Here is a 22,877-nt window from a genome sequence, read left to right as displayed (position 1 = left end):
CCCTTCCTTGCGCTAAAGTGCATGGGTGTCGAAGTCAACAAAACAAACGGAACTGTACAAAGTCTGGGAACAAGTCAAGAACATAACGGGAATACAATAACCAACAAACACATGTATAAACACAAACAAGGCAGGAAAAAGTAAACTAACAGGTCAGGAAACAAGAGCACTGTTCACACTGGACTCAGAACAAGGAACACACTAGACACCCCACTCCAATCATGGAGGGACATCAATGCTAAAGCCAAATAGGCTCCTAGCTAGTGGGCACACCTGTTCTTAGCACAAGGGTCAGAACAGGATAATATCCTAGGAGATACTGAATCAAACAAGGTCAAAACAGGACTGACAAATACACAGTGTGAATACAGACTCAGGAAACACAAAGCATATGCAGAACAAACAATACAAGAATGCTAAAACGTGACAAAGTACTCAAACAAGGCAAATTAAAATCTATATATCAAACAGGACAGATAACCATGGTTAAAACTCAGGATAAATGTGCTCATACAGCGAACATAATGCAAACATGGACACAGTAACAGGTGTAGAGGCCTGAAGAGGCCTAAAGATGCCTCATATATTCTGCCAGTGCTGAAGGCTAGAAGCATTAAAGGGGTACTCAGCCCCTATACATCTTATCCCCTATACAAAGGATAGGGGATAAGATGTCTGATCGCGGGGGTCTCACTATCTCTGCTGCAGCACCACTGTTATTAGGTGCACAAGCGAACTTCGCTCCGTTCCTGATGACCAACGATGGGGCACTGATGTCACGGCCACACCCCCTGTAATAGGCTTGCATTGAGGGGCTGTGGTCGTGATGTCACGAGCCTCTGGTGCAGCAGCCGGCATTCTAAACGAACGCCGGGTGCTGAAGGGAGATAACAAGGGGTCCTAGCGGCAGGCCCCCTGCGATCAGACATCTTATCCCCTATCCTTTGGAAAGGGATTAAGATGTCTAGGGGAGGAGTACACCTTTAACTCTTCCCAAACCAGGAAGAATAAACATAGAAACTGTGCAGACATAAACATAATTTCTGAAGAGGACCCAAAGCAGAAAAATACAAAACACAAATAAATGGACATTACAGTACCCATACCAGTTGAACAAACTTTGGTGTAGTGTTGCCTGGAGTATTGTTGTAATGATTTGTTGCTTGGGAGAACTGCAGCAAAAATGTACTTCTCCGCTATCCACAGGATAGGGAATAATTCGCTGATCGCGGAGGGTCTGACCTCCGGCAACCCCTGCGATCTCCAAAACGGGATCCGGCGCTCAATAAGGAGTGCGTGCTGCAGACGGCACATGCTCCATTCATTTCTATGGGAGTGACGAAAAGACCCGTGTAAGCACTCGGGCATCATCGACACTCCCATAGAAATGAGTGGAGCGTGCGCCATCTACGGGTAGATGACACGCGCTCCTCACTGAGAGAGATGGGGTCCCATCCTTGAGATCGTAGGGGGTCCCAGCGGTTGGACGTCCGGCAATCAGCGACTTATCCTCTATCCTGAGGATAATTTTTGCTGATATTCTCCTTTAACACCTTCCTGCAAATGAACGTATATTTATGTCCACTGCGGGCTCCCGGTGTATGACTCACGCACAGCAGCTAAGCACACATCATACCTGGAGGATCCTGGTTGCTATTAGCAACCGGGACCCACGGTTAATGTCGGACATTGCCAATCTGACCTATGCCTAGCATTAACCTTTTAGATGCCACGATCAAAGTTGATTGTGGCATCTAAATGCTGTAAATCCCGTTACCCAGCTAGATCAGTGGGCTAATCTGGACTGCTAATCGGGACATTAACCCCTTCCCTAACAAAAGTTTAAATAAAAAAAATGTTAAAAAACATAAACATGTGTTGTATTGCCACGTGCGTAAATGTCCAAACTATTAAAATATGTTAATTACACTGCTCAGTCAAAGGCACAAGCGTGAAAAAAATTCCAAAGTCCTGAAATGCATATTTTTGGTCACTTCATATACTAGAAAAAATCAAAAAGTGCCATGAAAAGAAAAATGGTCCCAATGAAAACTACAGATTACAGCGCAAAAATTTGTACTCATACATCCCTATATGCAGAAAAATAAAAAAGTTATAAGGGTCAGAATTGGACAATTTTAAGCATACTAATTTTCATACAAAAAGTTAGAATTTAAAAGTAGTAAAATAAAACAAAACTCATATAAATTGTGTATAATTTTAATCATATGGACCTACAGAAGAAATATAATGTGTTCATTTTTACCGAAAGGTGGACTGGGTAGAAACAGAAGCCCCCAAAATTAGCAAAATGGTATTTTTTTTTTCAATTTTGCCCTACAAATAATTTTTTGTTTGTTTCACTGTGTTACATTTGGAGGGAAAATGATTGATGTCATTACAAAGTAAAATTGGTGACTCAAAAAACAAGCCCTCATACTGGTCTTTAGATGGAATAATAAAAGAGTTATGTCTATTAGAAGGCAAGGAGGAAAAAGCAAAACCTAAAAAAAATAAATAAATAAATAAATGGCCCGGTCCTGAATGGTTAAGAAAGACAGATACATTGGTGAGTGGTGATTTTCAGAAAACACTGATTTACTCTATTTTCACAGTAAAAAGCATGGATGAAGTCTGTCATCTGACAATATAGTAGTAAATAATGACCAATGAGAGAAGCACTGACTTTTGAGAGTTGCGTAGTAAGCATATGGATCTTTTTCTGACAAGCTTTGTTTATCCCATCACATACTGCTTCAATTGGGATCAATGAAGAACTGAAAAGAAATATAGCTATTAGATCTGAAAGAACACTACAAAAACATCAAACAATTATACAGACAATGAAGTCATTGCGTTCAGCTACTTTAAGAAATCAGCTGCTGTAGAGTACTACTACACAGGCATGTTACTCCTGCTGTCAATCATCCTGAACATCCTGAGGCTCGTGTTATTCTGTCAGGTGCTATTCTCCTTTCAGTGGCTTTTAGCTACAAACCTTGACTTCTACCTATTGTAGTTTTTCCATGCTTACAAAATATTTTTCTTTCTTAAAAGGGTCTGAATTTCAGCTGAAGAAAGAAGCTATTTTTGTTTGGCCCCATTGTAGCATTTATTTTTATATTACATGTTGTGAAACTCAATAATCAATATTTAAGTGGAAACAAATTACATCTTCATTGACAATACAGTACAAAACCTGTAATAAAAGGGCAAGAGATTATGAGATTATGGGAAATTGCTTTTAAATGGTTGTCCACAATTCAAAACTAGTGGAAACTGAACACCTATGCCCGGCCCATTGCTGTCTAGAAAAATTCTAATTTAATATACCAACAAAAATGTCTATGGAGGAGGTTTACAATGATTAAATGGGGTTATCCAGGATTAGAAAAACAGCGGATTTCTTCCAAAATATAGCACCACAAGTGTCCTCTGGTTGTGTGTGTTATTGCATCTCAGTTCTATTAAAGTGAAGGAAGCCAAGTTGTAATACCACACACAACCTGATGACAGGTGTGGCACTTTAAAAAAGTTTTTCTATTCCAGGATAAGCCCTTTAACCCCTTAAGGACTCAGCCCATTTTGGCCTTAAGGACTCAGACAAATTAATTTTTACGTTTTCATTTTTTCCTCCTCGCCTTCTAAAAATCATAACTCTTTTATATTTTCATCCACAAACTAGTATGAGGGCTTGTTTTTTGCGCGACCAGTTGTCCTTTGTAATGACATCACTCATTATATCATAAAATGTATGGCGCAACCAAAAAACACTATTTTTGTGGGGAAATTAAAACGAAAAACGCAATTTTGCTAATTTTGGAAGGTTTTGTTTTCACGCCGTACAATTTATGGTAAAAATGACGTGTGTTCTTTATTTTGAGTGTCAATATGATTAAAATGATACCCATTATTACATACTTTTATATTATTGTTGCGCTTAAAAAAAATCACAAACTTTTTAACCAAATTAGTACGTTTATAATCCCTTTATTTTGATGACCTCTAACTTTTTTATTTTTCCGTATAAGTGGCGGTATGGGGGCTCATTTTTTGCGCCATGATCTGTACTTTTTTTTGATACCACATTTGCATATAAAAAACTTTTACTACATTTTTTGTAATTTTTTTTAATAAAATGTATTAAAAAAGTAGGAATTTTGGACTTTTTTTTATTTTTTTCGTTCACGCCGTTCACCGTACGGGATCATTAACATTTTATTTTAATAGTTCGGACATTTACGCACGCGGCGATACCAAATATGTCTATAAAAAATGTTTTTTACGCTTTTTGGGGGTAAAATAGGAAAAAACGGACGTTTTACTTTTTTATTGGGGGAGGGGATTTTTCACTTTTTTTTTACTTTTACTTTTACATTTTTTTACATTTTTTTTTACACTTGAATAGTCCCCATAGGGGACTATTCATAGCAATACCATGATTGCTAATACTGATCTGTTCTATGTATAGGACATAGAACAGATCAGTATTATCGGTCATCTCCTGCTCTGGTCTGCTCGATCTCAGACCAGAGCAGGAGATGCCGGGAGCCGCAAAGAGGAAGGAGAGGGGACCTCCGTGCGGCGTTATGAATGATCGGATCCCCGCAGCAGCGCTGCGGGCGATCCGATCGTTCATTTAAATCGCGAACTGCCGCAGATGCCGGGATCTGTATTGATCCCGGCACCTGAGGGGTTAATGGCGGACGCCCGCGAGATCGCGGGCGTCGGCCATTGCCGGCGGGTCCCTGGCTGCGATCAGCAGCTGGGATCAGCCGCGCATGACACGGGCATCGCTCCGATGCCCGCGGTTATGCTTAGGACGTAGATGTACGTCCTGGTGCGTTAAGTACCACCTCACCAGGACGTACATTTACGTCCTGCGTCCTTAAGGGGTTAAATAATTGTTTTGCCAAAATCATTTACACCCATTTTCAAACTAATAAAGGGAAGTGCCTAAAAACTGAGTTTATTGATATGCATTAAAATATCACCCAAAAATAGGAATGTGAATCCCAAAAGTTTAGAAAGTGCAATTAGATGAATAAAATACAATACAATGGCCAGATGCTATATCCTATGCATTATGCAATAGATGTTACTATATCACATGCCACTATATATTGTACAATTTATATACTCTGTATACATCCTACCAATGTAGGGTAGCTGTTAAGCTGAGCGCTCCGGGTCCCTGCTCCTCCCCGGAGCGCTCGCAGCGTTCCTCTCTCTGCAGCGCCTCGGTCAGACCCGCTGACCGGGAGCGCTGCACTGACACTGCTGGCGGGGATGCGATTCGCATAGCGGGACGCGCCCGCTCGCGAATCGCATCCCAAGTCACTCACCTGTCCCGGTCCCCGGCTGTCACGTCCTGGCGCACGCAGCTCCGCTCCTTAGGGCGCGCGCATGCCAGCTCTCTAAGATTTAAAGGGCCAGTGCACCAATGATTGGTGCCTGGCCTAATCAGTCTAATTAGCTTCCACCTGTGCACTTCCCTATATAACCTCACTTCCCCTTCCCTTCCTTGCCGGATCTTGTTGCCCTTGTGCCTAGAGAAAGCGTTTACTGTGTTTGCCTTACCAGTGTTCCTGACCTCTTGCAATCTCCATTGACTACGAACCTTGCCGCCTGCCCCGACCTTCTGCTACGTCTGACCTTGCCTCTGTCTAGTCCTTCTGTCCCACTCCTTCTCAGCAGTCAGCGAGGTTGAGCCGTTGAAGGTGGATACGACCTGGTTGCTACCGCCGCAGCAAGACCATCCCGCTTTGCGGCGGGCTCTGGTGAATACCAGTAGCAACCCTAGAACCGGTCCACCGACACGGTCCACGCCAATCCCTCACTGACACAGAGGATCCACATTCAGCCTGCCGAATCCTAACAGTAGCATTTACCCACAAAAAATGCCAATTCCCAACGTACGTTTCTGTCCCAAAGTGCTGTTTATATTATTAACAAGGGACATCCTCAGGGGATCGGTATAATAGAGAAAAAAGTACATATGCTAATATATAAAATATATGCATATGAAATATGTACAAAGATTGCTAAATAGCAAAGGGTATATGCATTGTTGTTATATGAATACAAAACTGCTTCCAAGTAGAGTATATATATATATATATATATATATATATATATATATATATATATATAAAGACAACATTTGCAGTAAGTGCTGTATACGGGATCCAAGCATTCACTGCATATATATTTTCGCATGAATCAAACCATTATAATATTTACGCATGGAGTATATATGTCAAGTGCATCCCCGGTTCACACTGTGTTCAGCGCAGCTCTGGAGCATTCCGCATACACCTGATATGCTCGCTAGTGCGCAGTGTGTGGGGGAGATAGACAGATCATCTAATTCTTAGGTAGACCTGCATTGGCAGGTCAGCGAGCCTGTTAACCCATTTTCACTAGTCCTACAGCCCTATTTGATTTATTTCAGCACAACTGAATGGATTTCATTACATTACCATAGTCATGTGATCACTAGTCTGACCCACATGATGTATGTGTTAGAGGAAACAGTCAGTCCTGGATCAGCTAACTTCCTGTGATCTACAGGATAACATCATCACCTACCAGATCAATCCTGCTAGCTTCCAGACCCCTCCCCTCCCAGCTCTATCTGTGCACTGCTGCTATCTCTATGGGATCAGCATGTATATAGTAGTTATATACCTCTCCTAAAACTGTGTTCACACATTGCGTATTTTTGCTGCTTTTTTTCTGTTTTTGTTGTGGTTTTCCCCCTGTTGTGGTAAAAGTGGTGATATGTCATGAAAATTGTGCCAAAGCACAGTAAAATATGAAATGTTTCCTGCAATTATGAAAAATCACTGAAAAAACAGCCAAAAGGCAGTAAAAATTTTGAAAAATGCTCTAAAAATGGAAGGTGTGAGCGCAGCCTTAAGACTTTAAATCCTCATAATGCACCTCAGCTGTGATTATAGGTTTAATCACTTTGCATCATGACAATATTTCTCTAAGAAAAAGGCACTTTGAATAAAAAACAATATCAAAACTGCACATAACAGATCTCAATCCACTTATGAGTCTAATGAATTCTCCTGGCTCAACTCTAGCACCAGCAGGTGCAGTGATAAAAATCCACCCCCTTTCTCCCCAAAGCCAGATGATTCATGGGAAATGTTGGTAGCATTAGGGAATCATTTTACTGTGGACTTTCAAACCAGTATGGAGCCAGATGCATGGCTGCCAAATAAGCTAAAAAACATTAAAAAAAAAACATATTTAGAGTCCTTTTTTAGGCTTTAACAATTTTGCCCAATGTTTTCTAAGTTCTGCTTAACCCCTTAAGGACCAAGTCCATTTTAACCTTAAGGACCAGGCCAATTTTATTTTTGCATTTTAATTTTTTCCTCCTCGCATTCTAAAATCCATAAATCTTTTATATTTCCATCTACAGACCCATATAAAGACTTTTTTTTCCGTGACCAATCAATCGTACTTTGTAAGGAAACCTTTTATTTTAGCATAAAATGTACGGCAATCAAAAAAATATATATATTATATTGGGAAGGACATTTTTATGAAAACCACAATTTTGCACATTTTGAAGGGTTTTGTTTTTGCACTGTACACTTTATGGTAAAAATGACACGTGTTCTTTATTCTGTGGGTCAATAAGATTAAAATGATACCCATGGCTAGATACTTTTATATTTTTGTACCACTTTAAAAAAAATTTAACTTTTTGTCCAAAATCAGTAATCTAAAATTGCCCTATTTTGACCACCTATAACTTTTTCATTTTTCCGTATATAGGGAGGTATGAGGGCTCATTTTTTGCGCCATCATCTGTATTTAAATTTTTTACGCTTATGGGGGATCATTAAAATTATATTTTGATAGTTCAGACATTTATGCATGCGGCAATACCAAATATATTTATTTAAAAAAAATATATGCTTTTTGGGGGTAAATGGGAAAAACTGACAATTTTCATTTTTATTGGGGGAGGGGATTTTTCACTTTTTTTTTACTTTTTATTTTTACATTTCTCAACTTTTTTTAAACACTTTTTATGTCCCCATAGGGGACTATCTATAGCAAAAATTTGACTGCCAATACTGTTCAGTGCTATTCATAGGGCATAGCACTGATCAGTATTATCTGCTATCTTCTGCTCTGGTCTGCTCGATCACAGACCAAAGCAGGAGACACGGGAGACGAATGGAGGAAAGTGAGGGGACCTCCATCTGCCATTACAGATGATCAGATCCCCGCGGCAGCGTTGCCGGTGATACGATCATCTATTTTAACATGCATATTGCCGCAAATGCCGTGATCTGTACTGTACTGATCACGGCATCTGAGGGGTTAATGGCGTACATCCACGAGATCGCAGATGTTGGCCACTACCAGCGGGTCCCCGGCTGCTGCTAGCAGCCGGAACCTGCTGTGTATGACGAGAGCACCGCTCCGATGCTCGCGGTCATACAAAGGACGTAAATGTTTGTCCTGGTGTGTTAAGTACCGCCACACCAGGATATACATTTACATCCGTGGTCATTAAGGGGTTAAAGAGGGACAATTCATGTTGCATTACAAGCTTGCTTACTTAAAAAACTTGATAAATGCTTATTTAGCCTGAATAAGAATGTAGAAGTGACATATCTAGGATCAGGTTAAAGGGGTTAAGCAATATTTTTATATCAACTGTTGCCAGAAAGTTCTACAGATTTGTAAATGACTTCTATTTAAAAATCTTAATCCTTTGAGTACTTATTAGCTGCTGTATACTCCAGAGGAAGTTGAGTTGTTTCTATCTGTCTGACCACAGTGCTCTTTTCTGACACCTCTGTCCATGTCAGGAACTGTCTAGGAGTAGAAGCAAATCCCCACAGCAAACCCCTCCTGCTCTGAAAAGTTCCTGACATGGACAGAGGTGTCAGCAGAGAACACTGTGGTAAGACAAAAAAGATATTCAAAAAGAAAAGAACTTCCTTTGTAGTATACAGCAGGTGATAAGTACTGGAAGGGTTAAGATTTTTTTTAATATAATTAATTCATAAATCTGTTTACCTTTCTGACACCAGTTGATTAAAAAAAACAATGTTTTCCCCATGGTGCCCCTTTAAATGGACACTCTCATTAAAACAAAATTTTGCTATTGCATTCCTTATGGTAAGTAAAAAATATTTTGAATATACTTTGTTTAAAAAAAATGAAGTTTTCTATGTTTTATTTGTGCTTGGACCAAAGCCCAAACTCAGGAAGTGCAGCCTGGAGTGCTGAGGGGGGTGTGTCCAACCAACAGCATATGGCAGTTAAGTGTGAGAGGAGCTATGATTGGATGAGGCTGGACACCCCCCCTCAGCACTCCAGGCTGCACTTGATGTGTTTGGATTTCGGTCCAAAGTCTGTGTATGAGTTGGAGGAAAATGTGTTCTTGAGCTTTTTTAAGCACAAATAAAACATAGAAAGCTTCATTTTTTTAAAACAAAGTATATTAGAAATATTTTTTATTTACCATAAGGAGTGCAATAGCAAAAATTAGTTTTAATGAGAGTTACCCTTTAAGCTTATTTTGAGTAAAGAATATCAGACAATTGTATTTGATAGCGCTAGAGAATGAAGGTGTCCATTACACAGTGTGGCCAAGTCACAGTAATCGCTGTGCACCTGGGAATCACATGTGTGGTTTCTAATAAAAGTTCATGGCAAGGACAGATGAAGTACAGGGCTTTGATTTGGATTACCTGTGTATCCTGTTCTTACACAAAGACACTTTGCTCTCCGTCTGTCCTGTGTCTAAGGTCATGTGTATGATATGATAAGAAGGCCATTTTTTCCCTGGCTCAGTGTGTTGTGCACAGATGCACTGACCTGGACACTATGTGATAACATGAGTACTTCATATAATCGCCTGATATAACAGCTGTGACACATTACAATATGAACTAAAAAGACAAGCGTAATACCGCATGTGCAGGGTCCAGAATGTAAAATAGGAAATACCCTTACCGAATGCGGTTGTGTAAGCTCTCACACAACAGTGGTCAGCGTGGGTGAGAGACAAGGTCCAGCCTGCAGCCTTCCCATCCAAACAAGACAATGGCAAAGAAAGGTCTTCTGGAGGTGATGGGATTCAAAGGCACTGATCAGGAGTAGACACGTCAGGTAGGTAAGAGAAGGACTTTATTCAAACAATGCAACGCGTTTCATCGCAGGTGTGGCTTTATCATGAAGCCACACCTGCGGTGAAACGCGTTGCATTGTTTGAATAAAGTCATTCTCTTACCTACCTGACGTGTCTACTCCTGACCAGCGCCATTGAATCCCATCACCTCCAGAAGTCCTTTCTTTGACATTACAATTTGGGCATTGTGTACTTGAGACATGATTTATTTTGACTGCATCATGTGGACACAAAAAAGTACAACAATGGATATAAAGCTAATTATGTTATCTTTATTTTATCATAACATATTTAGCAAAAAAAAAAGAAGGACTCCTTTAACATTGCACAACTTCTTTAGGGGATATAAATAAATGAACATCTCTATGGATTGTGCCAGATCAGGTCATTCTAATGCATTAATATGTCTTAATTAAATGGTTGACAAATTCAAGGTGTAAGAGGACGTCCAGGGATAGAATATGAATAAATAATGGGCTGTGCACCCCCAGCAGTTAGATTTCCTCTTAGGCAAAGTTTTTTACTTTTATAGGACACCTTAGCGAATAGAGAATGTTGTTATGCTGCATGGACACTTTATCATTGTCCACTGTAAGGTTTGTCCCTTCTCCATGTATTTTCATTAAACACTAACAATTCTCTCTCCAGCGGCGGAATGGATGCCGCCTTGGTAATGACTTTAAAAGCAGCTTTGGTAAAACCGTTCCTAATCACAAATGGACCAATTTTAACCTACTGTCATCAATCTAGAGAGACATTTTAAGGTAAGAAGAGAAAATGTGCGGTTTCCATAAAGGTTTGATCCCATATACCGATGTAAAATGAAGTGTACAGCAGTAGATTATTGTCTCTATCTCATATTGTTTATAGTTGGATCACTCATCTAATCTAATTATTATTTTTTACAATTATCCATTAATGTTATGTACCTATCTAATGTGATTTCATTTTAATAAGACTCAATAAACATGCAAAAGTCCCATCCTATCAGCAATTGGATCTTATTTCAGAATGACTATGTTGGATAATATTATTTATGTAAAATCTTGCATGTAAGTGGAATGTTATTAAGAGAGTCCTATAGTAGGTTATTATTCACATAACATGCCATTGGATAACAACCCACAGTAGCCAGTCATGTGTGTGATTAATGTGCACCAGATTGATTACAGCTAATAGTTGCTATGGGCTTGTACTTTTGCCCTTTGGTAATAAATATTCTGCATTCCCAATAAAGACTAGTTTACTTGTAACAGAAGGCCAATTCACTTAACCTTACTGGAAAAAAAATGGTTTAGCTATTGTCCCTAAGACAAGAAGATGTACCATATTTATATACCGCCTTCCATGTAAATGTTATTAAAAAAGTGAAATTAACATTGCGTTTTCAAAGTCAATAGAAAGAAATAAGGAATGTAAATACCCTCAGTCATATAATATGTGTGTTATCAATGCATATGCTGATAATATTACTTTATTTATTCTACATACTGTATATACAGTATAGTTAGTATGGCTGAAAAAAGACACATCTAGCAAGTCCATAAAGTATATCAAGGTACGGTAAATATCAGGGAAGTAAAAAGAACTGAATGGGGTTGAGGTTGACATGTGGAATAGACACCCAACCAATCAATGGCTAATACTAAGTACTGCTACAGCCACTGATTGATCCATATGCCGACCCCAACCCCAGAAGTGCTGCAGAATGGGACTGAAGCTCCATAATACCAGCTGCAGTAGGGCAGTAGGGTGTCATCCACCCCCCCCCCCCCCAAAAAAAAAAATTCAGATATAGGGCTCAATAACCCCTTAGTCTTTATACTCCATCAGATGGGCAGGATAGCTGAGGAATACAAATAATGTATTTTGCGAAGAAAATCCAAAAAAGGGGCGTGGCCATTGGGGAAAAGGGGCGTGATCACCGAAAAGGGGCATGTCCCCAATATTTTCAGAAAATCCCAACATTTTTACTAAAGTTTCCACAGAAAATGTGGTGGATTTGAGTTGAGGAAAATGCTACAGTTCAGAGCATGTGTAAAAAAACCAAAATGTAGGGAAAGTGGAAAATGTAAGGAAACCTTAGTAAATACCATGGAAAATAAATAGTAGGGAATTAAAACCCACAAAGAAACCTACACAACACTCTTAGTAAATAAGGGCTAATATGTGAATTTTACCCCACACTGAACAGCGTAAAAACAACTACCCCACCCCTCCAAAAATACATATTTTTTGCGTAAACCAAAATTCACTGCGTCATTCAGTGTTCAAACAATAGGTCATGTTCGGTTGATTCATTCCCTTTGTAGATGTTTACAACTGTGAAAATACCGAAAACGAGTATATCATTGTAATACAATGTTTTTTAGATTTGTTATTGTAAAAAATGCACATTTGGTCATTTTCATGCAGTTATTGGTTCCATCTTTTTACTATGTAAAAGTCATAGCAAATGTTGCGGAAGACAGGTCGTTCTTTTACATATATTGAGACAATATTCTAGCACATTTGCAATTGTAAATCCCTTCCAGTATTTCTATATGCACAAAACTGTAGGATACAAAAGGTGTACAAACCATTTACACCTGTTTTAGAATAAATGTCATATCCTGCTGAGAATCTTTTCTATAATAAGGTTTTCTAATATGTGCTTAGGTGACAGTCATATTTATTATCCCCTGGAGGACACAGCTGATTTTTATTTTTGCCTTTTTGTTTTTTTCCTTCTCACCTTTTAAGACACATAACTCTTTTTTTCTCATTTCACAGACCCACATGAGAACTTGTTTTTGTGCAACCAAGGAAACCACAATTTTGTGAATTATTGGAGATTTCAATGTGCCTTTTATTATTGTACTGCTTTTAAAAAAAGAATAAGTTATACTTAAAATTGCCCTAGTCTAACCCCTACAACTTTGATATTTTTCCTTATATGGGACTGTATGAGGGCTCATTCTTTGTGTCATTATCTGTAATTTTTCTAGGTACCAGTTTTGCGTATATATGCATTTTTCATCACCTTTTTATAAAATTTTTGTACCAGTTTTGCCTATATGTGTATATTTTTCTGGCATTTTTGGCATTGACTTTGACATGCAGCAATACCAAATATGTTTACCTATATAGGAGAGTGTTTTTAATTTTTATTTGGGAATGTGCTTATTCACATAAAAATTTTAAACACAGTTATTTTACTATTCAGTTTAAATTTTTTCTAAACCCCCATAGAAGACTAATAATAACAATTGCTTGATTGCTATTACTGTTCAGTGCTATTTAATGGTATAACACTGACCAGTGATATTGGTGATCCAGAAGGCAGACCGTACAAGTGGATCCCGAAAGAGAGAGATGACCTCCGTCAGCCATCTTCACTCTTTGGACCTCTGTGATTGCTCTGCAGGTGGTCTGTTTATCTAAGCCCCACAACTACATTAGATGCTGGGATCAGTATTGATCACAGCTTCTAAAGGGTAAATGGCAGGCATCAGCGTGATCACTGATAACATTTTGGGACTGTCGTCAATGAAGCAAGTGCAGCTCCTGTATTCACTTTATGGATTATACACACTACAGGATGTACATTTATGCCCTGGTGTGCTAAATCCTAGATGTCAAGGGTGTACATGTATGCCCTGTTTCTTCTAGGGGTTAAAATAATATAATATACATTTTTTTGAATTATTATTCATTTATGACTGTACCTGATGCCCGTTTATCCAAGATGAGTGGCAACAGAGTTGCTTTGCAGCCACTTGCGCCTCATACTTTGACCAAAGCAAACAGCTTAATATACATGACCATATTCAAGTAAGCAGCAGTTATTAATTTTGAAAATCTCTTTAGACCATGCTACAATACAGTTTCAACAATCCTGCTGGAACTGAATTAGAAAAAAAATGTAAATATAAAGCTGCATCAGGAATCTCCGTGCTAATATGATAATAAGGACCAATACTTTTCATAATGACAAAAGCAAATTAATCTAATCCCAGATAAATCCTTCATCAATATAGTTTCATCAAAAGTATCACATTTCTGCTCTTTACTTGTTTATTTCTATTTATTAGTTTGGCAAAGAGCATTAAGATGCTGTACACATGGAATACTGCTACTACTTTTGTTTGTAATTTATTAATATAACATTTATATTTATCAGAGTTTTCCAGGATTATAAAAGGTATGTTTATTTTTCTAGAAACAAAGCCTCTCTTTTCCATGAGTTGTGTCTTGTATTGCAGCTTTTACAAGTATGCTGTTTACAGGGCTGCATTTTTATCACTTGCGGCCTTATGCAATAAGACTGGATATACTCCTTTAATGGCTCATTCACATTGACCTATTATTCTCATAACTTGCTCATTTTAACTCACTCTCATTTGGTCTTGTTCACTAATAATAATAATAATAATTGTCACACCCCCTCCCATAGGCTTGCATTGAGGGGCCGGAGCGTGATGTCACATGGGGGCGGGGCCGTGACATAAAAATGCCCGTGATCGCCGGGCCCCCGTGATCGCCAGTAATCAGACCCGGAGCGAACATTCTCCGGGGACTGATTATAACGGGGTGCTGTGTGCAAGATCACGGGGGTCCCCAGCGGCGGGATCCCCGCGATCAGGCATCTTATCCCTTATCCTTTGGATAGGGGAGAAGATGTATTAGCACCGGAGTACCCCTTTAATGCAGCCCTTAAAATACAGTAACAATGATATATTACATCCTTTTCTTTAAAATACAGACACATATTATATTCCAGTTTTACAGATATAAAGCATAACATTATTATTTTTTATTTTTTATTTTTTTTCCCACTGAAGGTTCTATTCTTGGAAAATCGAGGTGGGTAAATTGACCAGAAGAATTTGAGATTCATAGGAAATTTGAAAGAGTCTCCCACTGATCAGCAGAATATCAGGACTTTCCTTGAGTTTCATGCCCCCTTTAAGGTTTGCCCACCGACAGTGGGTCATCTGAATGTGTGGCTGTGTCTGGTACTGCAGCTCAGCTACAAGTTCCTGCTCTCTCATTGAGTCTTGTGGACCCCAACCCACCAATTACAGAACTACACATGATCTATATACTGTAAAATTCTGTCACCCACTTTAAATAAGTGTATTTTATTTAGACAAATTAAGTTTTTGCACTAATGTGGATATGTGTGTATACATGCTCAAGGCGATAACTAAACATTGTGATTTTTGCTATAAATACATATTATAAATGTTATTTGCCAAACAATAAAGATTGTTAATGTCATCGCTATAGGCTACATGTGGCTATGGGAGATGAAAACAAATGTCAAATTTAACCCTGTCAGAGTAAAAGAAGGCTTTGTAACACAACTGAGAAAGTGTGTGCGTGGGTAGAAAATTACTAAATAAGTCATTTTGAGACTTGCTTCCGCAGTGCTATGTTTAACTATTATGTGCAACTACATTTAAAAGTCTATTAGCAAATGTGATCTGAGAACATGATACTCCCCCAGCTCATTTTGTTATCTAGTTTTTAAAGTGTCTTACAATTGTGGTCTATCATGATATGCTCTCAGGGATTATGTTCTCAGCTTGGAAAGAATGCTGATCATTCCTACTCATGGATATTTAATGAGATACACTTTCACAAAACATTGCATATGTTTTGGGCTTTTCTCTTATTTTTTCATCATGTTATATTCTTCATTTACTTTGTTTCATGGAAACTATTTTATTAGGCACCAAGGTGTTGGCAGAATAAAGATATCCTATTTGCATAGTAGCCAAACATTTATGAGAAACACAAAAAGAGTTTAACCGGGAAATTAGTTTAAGGGACATTTTTATTTTACCATTGGGTGGAAATTATGGCCTAAACCATTATGCACTGAATTGTGTGGGGTAAGTCAAGCTTGCTGGGCTGCATTGTGTCATGTGTTCATGGAAATTATAGTTGTCTGTTCTAATAGCAGAAAATCAGATTATAATTTATAATCTATTCTCATCCCTTACAAGTGACCTTTCCTTCTATATCTTATATTTTTGTGTTAATGGGTTAATGGTTCATTATGTAATTCCACGTAAAGTTGTCTGGCATGATATGCATTGTAGTCATTTCAAACTCAGGATTGGTAGGGGTATCAGATGACCCCCACTAATCATTAAGTAATGGTATATGCTAGCAATATACAATCAATTTGTAAAATAGGAAGACTCCTCTAAGAGCCCATGTACTCGGCCTCCCTCAGCATGAATTCCCTCAGCAGATCATCGCTGCCCAGAATTGCCAAATTCCATGTAAAATTAACCCTTGCAATTAAAAGTCTCATTGCCTAATGAGCAATTCTGGATGTATACTACCAAAAGAATGAACACTTTCATTCTTGCAGGTAAATCTGGATCCATATCAGAAGTTCCGGTACAAAACTTCCATAGTATGCAACTGAGCAGCAGAAAGCCATTGAGATCAATGGGATTTAGCTGCAAGCTGCCTCTGCTTGAAATTAACTCCAAGCGCAATGACTGTATTGTAGTGTGCATGTGCCCCAATAGTTTTTAAGCAGTTGAATAGACAAGAATTTCCTGATTCTCACTCAAGATAAGGGTCATATAGATAATATTCTTTTCTTTGTGGACCATATCTCACAACTAGATCCTAGACACTCAACAGAATAATGTACATTTTAACCATGCAGTATATTTATGGCTGTATGCAGTCAGCTGTTGACTGATCAGGACAATAGGATATAATATTCCTTTTTATTAGTGACTCAGTCATTAAATTTTAAATCTATGGAGGGAGAGGAAAAAAAGAGGAGAGAGGACAGCGCCTTGTGTATTATCCTAAACACCAGGGTCCCAGCCGGGACTGGAATGGTGAGGTCTCTTTAAATTTGTCGCTCACAAAATAGCAGAAACAACAAGCATGTCACCCTATTAGGGTACTAGATGTGGAGAAGGAGCGAACTGCAAAGCCCAAGGTCCAATGGGAGAAGATAGGGTCTTCTCCAATACAAGTTTGAAAAGAAGAAGGAAAAAACAGAACCTTTGCATAGGCGCTGATCGCAGAATCAGCAAACTAAACTTGCTGATATAGTTAGAAAATGTTTATTTTATTTTCTAACTATATCAGCAAGTTTGATTTGTTTAGCTCCGCCCACCTTAAGTGGGCGTCCATTTTATTGTATAAAAAGCACTGTTTGGTGCCTATTCCTGTATGCCAATCTGAGGAAGGAGGATATATCCTCCGAAACACGTCATTGGAAGCTTGTTAATAAATATAGTGCCCCTTGGCACTTTTCTCTGACACATTGGTGTTTGAATGGTCTGGATTCTGCAATCAGCGCCTATGCAAAGGTTCCGTTTTTTCCTACTTCTTTTCTCACTAAATTTAAAATGGCACCTAATAGATGCTTATGAAATTGTTCTTCTGTGGATATATTCAAAAACATTTTGACATTTAACAATTGCAGCCCCAGGATTAAATATTTAAAATACACCTTGTGGTTAGGTCACAGAGGGAGGAATCAATAGTGTGTAAGGCCAAGTGCACATTACCCAAGTGAACATTACGGGAGTTGAACAAAGAAAAAAATCCTGCATGTCCAATATTTTTTATCCACTCAACTCCCCTAAAATAATGGACATCCAACAGACCCCACTAAGGTCAATGGGATCTGTCAGGACCCAGCAGTGTTTGTTGTGCAAAGGATCTGTCTGCTATATTGTTTGGCGACAAACAGACCACGAACGGGTTGGAGCACAATGATGGTGTGCACATAGCCTTAGCTACCTGTTAAATGTTCTACTTAAAAGAAACAGTTAGAGACCATGTTGATTAAATCAAAATACAACATACACACATACATCACAGTGGCACAAGAGTGGCATACCACTTACATAGATGGTATAGAAGCTTTTTGGTTTTGTTCATTATTGAATGTTCAAATACAACACAACCACAGGCCAGTATTAACAGATCTCCAGGACTTGACACACAGCCTCCCACGGCTATGCGTCTAGACCATCCAACCCTGGCTCTTTCCTGGCTGACATGTCTCACAGCCCCTGCAGAGTTCCCCAAGAAATCTACCTTTCCTTGTTGAGAATGGTGTTGGCCTCATGTCACTTCAGTAAAAGCCTGCAAGTCATCCTTTTCCGTGGCTACACAAACTTTGACTCCGTAGTGGCATCAAATCTCAAGCTCCCAATTTGGTTTCATTGACACACTCCAGGCCCTGCTTTGTGGTATTCAGCTGACAGCTGTCACAGCCAATCACAGGCCTACATGACACAACACACTATCTGACAACACTCAGCCCTTTTTGGAAACACATTCTGTTCTTCTCTGGCCTTCCTAACATTGTGGTGCAGTCCACCGGTCTCACAATGCACGCCCTCATATCAGTGTCAGGATCTTCCTAGGCCTTGGCCAAAGTTGGCACCTCCATCTGTCAGCTAAGAAACCACCATTCTTGATACCAGCAACTGTGATATGGAAACATATAATAATATGGTTCAACGGGTAAATACCACAGTCTGCTATTCCCAGCAACCCAGGGCCAAGCTGCACTAACAGCACATAACTTGGCAATGCATTGGCAGAGTATAACATCATATAAATATAGTATTTGCAACAATGGAAAGTCATTTCAACAACTGAATAAAAAATCAAACACTATATTATAGAAGCATGCACAGTCTTTTTATCTAAAGAGAGGGGTTATGGGGTGGGGGGATTTATTAAGATGTATTATAATAAGATTTTCTTTGTTGCCCATAGCAACCAGAGCTCAGCTTCCATTTTACAGAGCAATATGAGAAATGAATGCTGATCTCAGATTGCTACAGGCAACAAAAAGAATGTTACTATAAGACAGCTTAATAAATCTTTCCCCGATAGGTTTACATTACAGGTAACTTTTAACCAGTCAGGTCAGAAGACAATCTTTTGCTTGTGGAAATGTAACCCATTCCCAAAGAATCTTGCTTTTATATTACATGGCTTTGTCTAGTGACTGATTCCCTTTTCTATGTGTCTCCATTAGATTTTGGCCACATATTAAATATACAAATAAATACGACAATGACAAAAACCCCAATGAAGGATAGGAAAATGTACACTTCAGATTTATTTGCTGAGAGCAGATAGCAGTATTGTGCCAACGTATGTGTACTTATAATACAATAAATTCAATAAACTTTATTCATACAGTCCTGGAGAACATATTTAAAGAGGTAGTCCAGAGAAAATTAACTGATCCCTACCCAGAGGACAGGGAATTGGTGTCTGATTGCAGGGGGTTTGACTGCTGGTCACCACCTCTTATCTCCTGAAAGGGACCTGCTGAATTCAGGCACTCCTATAAAAAAAGGATGGAGTGTGTGCCGACTGCAGCACCTCCTCCTCTCAGAGAGCCGGGTCCCATTCAAGAGATTGCAGAGGGCGGGGTGGGGGTCCCAGCGGTCAGACATAACCCCCCCCCCCCACTCACGAACAGACATTCATCCTCTATAAGTTGTTTTTCACCAGATGACCCCTTTAATATAATTACCTTTAATTGATCTTGCTCAGCATCTGGTACAAAAAATAGACAAGTTGTGTTAATGGAAATAATAACAATTGTTTGCCTTATTTTGTGGTCAAGGATGCTAATCTTCTCTCCTGTATGCTGGTGTCTTCATCACACATATATTTTCTTTCCTCTTTGCATTATTCTGTAAGGGCCTTGTTTTTTACTGTGGCCTTTAATCAGCCATGAGCTTTTATTTCTTTGGAGCATGCTTGAAAATGAGAGCGATTGTCTCATTTGTTGCCATGGTTTTAGGTACAATGTGGGCTTAAATACAACAAAGTTAACAAATAATCCTCTTAGTACTTGCTACCTGCACATATATTAATATCAATTCCAGCACATTGGCATATGCATCTTTTCCTTTCCTGTGTTTGCTTTTGTTCCTGAGGTTAATTCCTTGTGAGTAGAGCTCACAGGCTTGCAGCATGGTTTGTGTCGTTTTTGGTATTAACCTAATTGGATTATTCTTTCCATTTCCGGCAATGATCTTTGTTTTATGATTATACCAAGCAGGGTTGGAAAGAACATAATGTTAAGATGTCATACCCATTGTAATGCCCAGTGTAATTTGCGCATTTCTCGAGAATTGATTCACTTCCTACAGCCAGACTTGTTAAGTCATCATTAACAATCTCTGCTTACCACCTTCATGTCCTCAGAGTAATGTAATAAAATCATATCAGTCAGAAATATGCACTATAATACTACACAAATGCTTCTATATCTAGTTCTTGAGGCTTTATCATCTATGAAGGTAAATGTATCTTGCACTGTTTGGCATAACAGGAGCAGTAAACAAAAACATAGGACTCACAGTTATGAGTCTGGTGCATTCATATGAAGAGCATTCTTCTCTTTCTTTTTCTTAAACGGGTTGTTCAGAGAAAAACAACTTGTTTCCTGTCCACAGAATAGGGGATAAATGACTGATCTCAGGTGGTCCCACCACTGTGACTGTGAATCTCCAGAACAGGATCCTGATTCTCAGAGAGAACTGCAGTCATTTGTATGGAAGCATTGAAAAGTATAGCACTCGAGCATCTCTGGCACTCCTATGGAAATGAATGGAGCATGTTCTATCTGCGGCATGCGCTCTTTCGGAGAGCCATGATCTCGTTCATGAGGTCCCAGCAGTCACATAGAGGATTTTTTTTTTTTTTTTACCAGACAACTCCTTTAAACTGGTACCTGACAGGGTGACGTGTCAGAGAGCACTGTTAAATTTTTATTTTATTTAATAAACTAGCTGAATACCCGGTGTTGCCCGTTTTTTCCTTCCTAATCCTTGTTGGGGAGGAAAATCAACAAAGGAGAAGATTTTGACTTCATATCCCATCCTCATATATTGTTGTCATATCCCAACCCCATATCCCATTCTCATATCCAGTCCTCATATCTCGACTTCCTATCCCAACCTCATATCCCATCCTCATATCCCAACCTCATATGCAGTCCGCATATCCTGATCTCATATCCCGACCTCATATCCCATCCTCATATCCCGTCCTCATATACCGACCTCATATCCCATCCTCATATCTCGACTTCCTATCCCAACCTCATATCCTGTCCTCATATCCCAACCTCATATCCCAACCTCATATGCAGTCCGCATATCCTGACCTCATATCCCGACCTCATATCCAATTCTCATATCCTGTCCTCAAATACCGACCTCATATCTCGACCTCATATCCCAACCTCATATCTGAACAACAAGAAAAAACATGGTTTCAAATGGCAGGAAATGCTCAACCCCAAATGCAGTTGTGCATTTATGTTGGGGGAAAATATCCTGCGCTTGTGGTCCTTTGCTAAGGGTGATCCCCAGCATAAAATGCATAGAATGAAGAATGCCTGCAGGAGACCACAAGTGCCACAATGGCATCCTACACCAGATGAAAGGTGTGGATGTGTAACATATAGAATAATACATACATTTAGGTGCACTACTGTGGTAGATGTAAACAGGGACATATGGCTAAACCTCAAACTGATGTTAAAATTTAGACATTAGCCAGTATATCCTTATATGAAGGATATACCTGAGCCCGCACACCAATGCCAAGGTTTCTCAAGTGGCACAGGAACTAACACTAAACCTCCAAAAAAGAAAAAGAACACAGAGGGCACTGTCAGACTAGTCTATATGCATAAACGGTCCGGGGATACTCAGATGTGAACAAGACAGCAGCTGGATAACAATGTGAAATACTACTGAACGGGGTGCAATGCTAATGAAAAACTAGACGAAGGTGCAAAAATCCAAAAGACAGATATAAGCTATGCACGTTCCTAAAAGGTATTTTCATACGGACATTCCGTTCCAGCAGGGAGAATTCCTTGAAGCGGGGTGCTCAGAGGCAAACAGACGTTTTCGCACAGTATGTGTGTGTTTCTTCTGGAAGAAGCACACACCTACTGTGCGAAAACGGCTGTTTGCCTCTGAGCACCCCACATCAATGAAGTCTCCCTGCTGGAATGGAATGTCCGTATGAAAATACCTTTTAGGAACGGTGAATGCATAGCTTATATCTGTCATTTGGAGCCTAACACTAAACCTGCTTGTGGCATAGGGCCAATACCAGGGGCCAGTGGGCAATTACAGCTGCATTAGGTCCGACTCACAGCCTGCTCCCGGTTCACTACAATGTGGTAGGTTTAGTGTTAGGTCCCATGCCACTTGAGAAACCTTGGCGTTGGTGTGTGGGCTCAGGTATGTCTTTCATATAAGGATATACTGGCTAATGTCTACATTTTAACATTATTTTGAGGGTTAGTCATATGTTACTGTCCACATCTTCCACAGTAGTGCACCTAAATGTATGTATTACCCAACCTCATATCCCGTCCTTATGTCCCATTCTCATATGGTGTCCTCCTATCTCATCCTCATATCCCGACCTCAATCCTGTCCACATATCTCATCCTTATATCCCATCCTCCTATCCCATCCTCCTGTCCCATCCTCATATCCTGTCCTTATGCCCCATCCTCATATCCCATCCTTATGTCCCATCCTCAAATCCGACCTATCCTGACCTCATATCCCGTCCTCATATCCCGTCCTCATATCCCATCCTCATATCCTGTCCTCAGGTGGGACTGATTTGTAATGAAGATATTGTAAGCTGAAAATAGAAGGGGACA

The 22,877-nt window shown here is 39.4% G+C and overlaps 1 protein-coding gene across 3 annotated transcripts in view; it reads right to left on the bottom strand.

The window, feature by feature from the left end:
* The window catches only part of NLGN1 (neuroligin 1), an 896,776-nt gene that overhangs the window by 691,613 nt on the left and 182,286 nt on the right, over window positions 1-22,877 (bottom strand). The window contains exon 2 of one of the 3 annotated variants that reach the window (XM_056565209.1): window positions 2,687-2,777. The exons of the other annotated variants lie outside the window; for them this stretch is intronic. The gene's annotated coding sequence lies outside the window, so the exon portion shown is untranslated. The remainder of the gene's footprint in view (window positions 1-2,686; window positions 2,778-22,877) is intronic. 3 annotated transcript variants of the gene reach the window in all.

This window comes from Hyla sarda, chromosome 3 (assembly GCF_029499605.1).
Source record: "Hyla sarda isolate aHylSar1 chromosome 3, aHylSar1.hap1, whole genome shotgun sequence".
NCBI classification, from domain to species: Eukaryota; Metazoa; Chordata; class Amphibia; order Anura; family Hylidae; genus Hyla; species Hyla sarda.
This window is presented reverse-complemented; position numbering and strand designations above follow the sequence as displayed.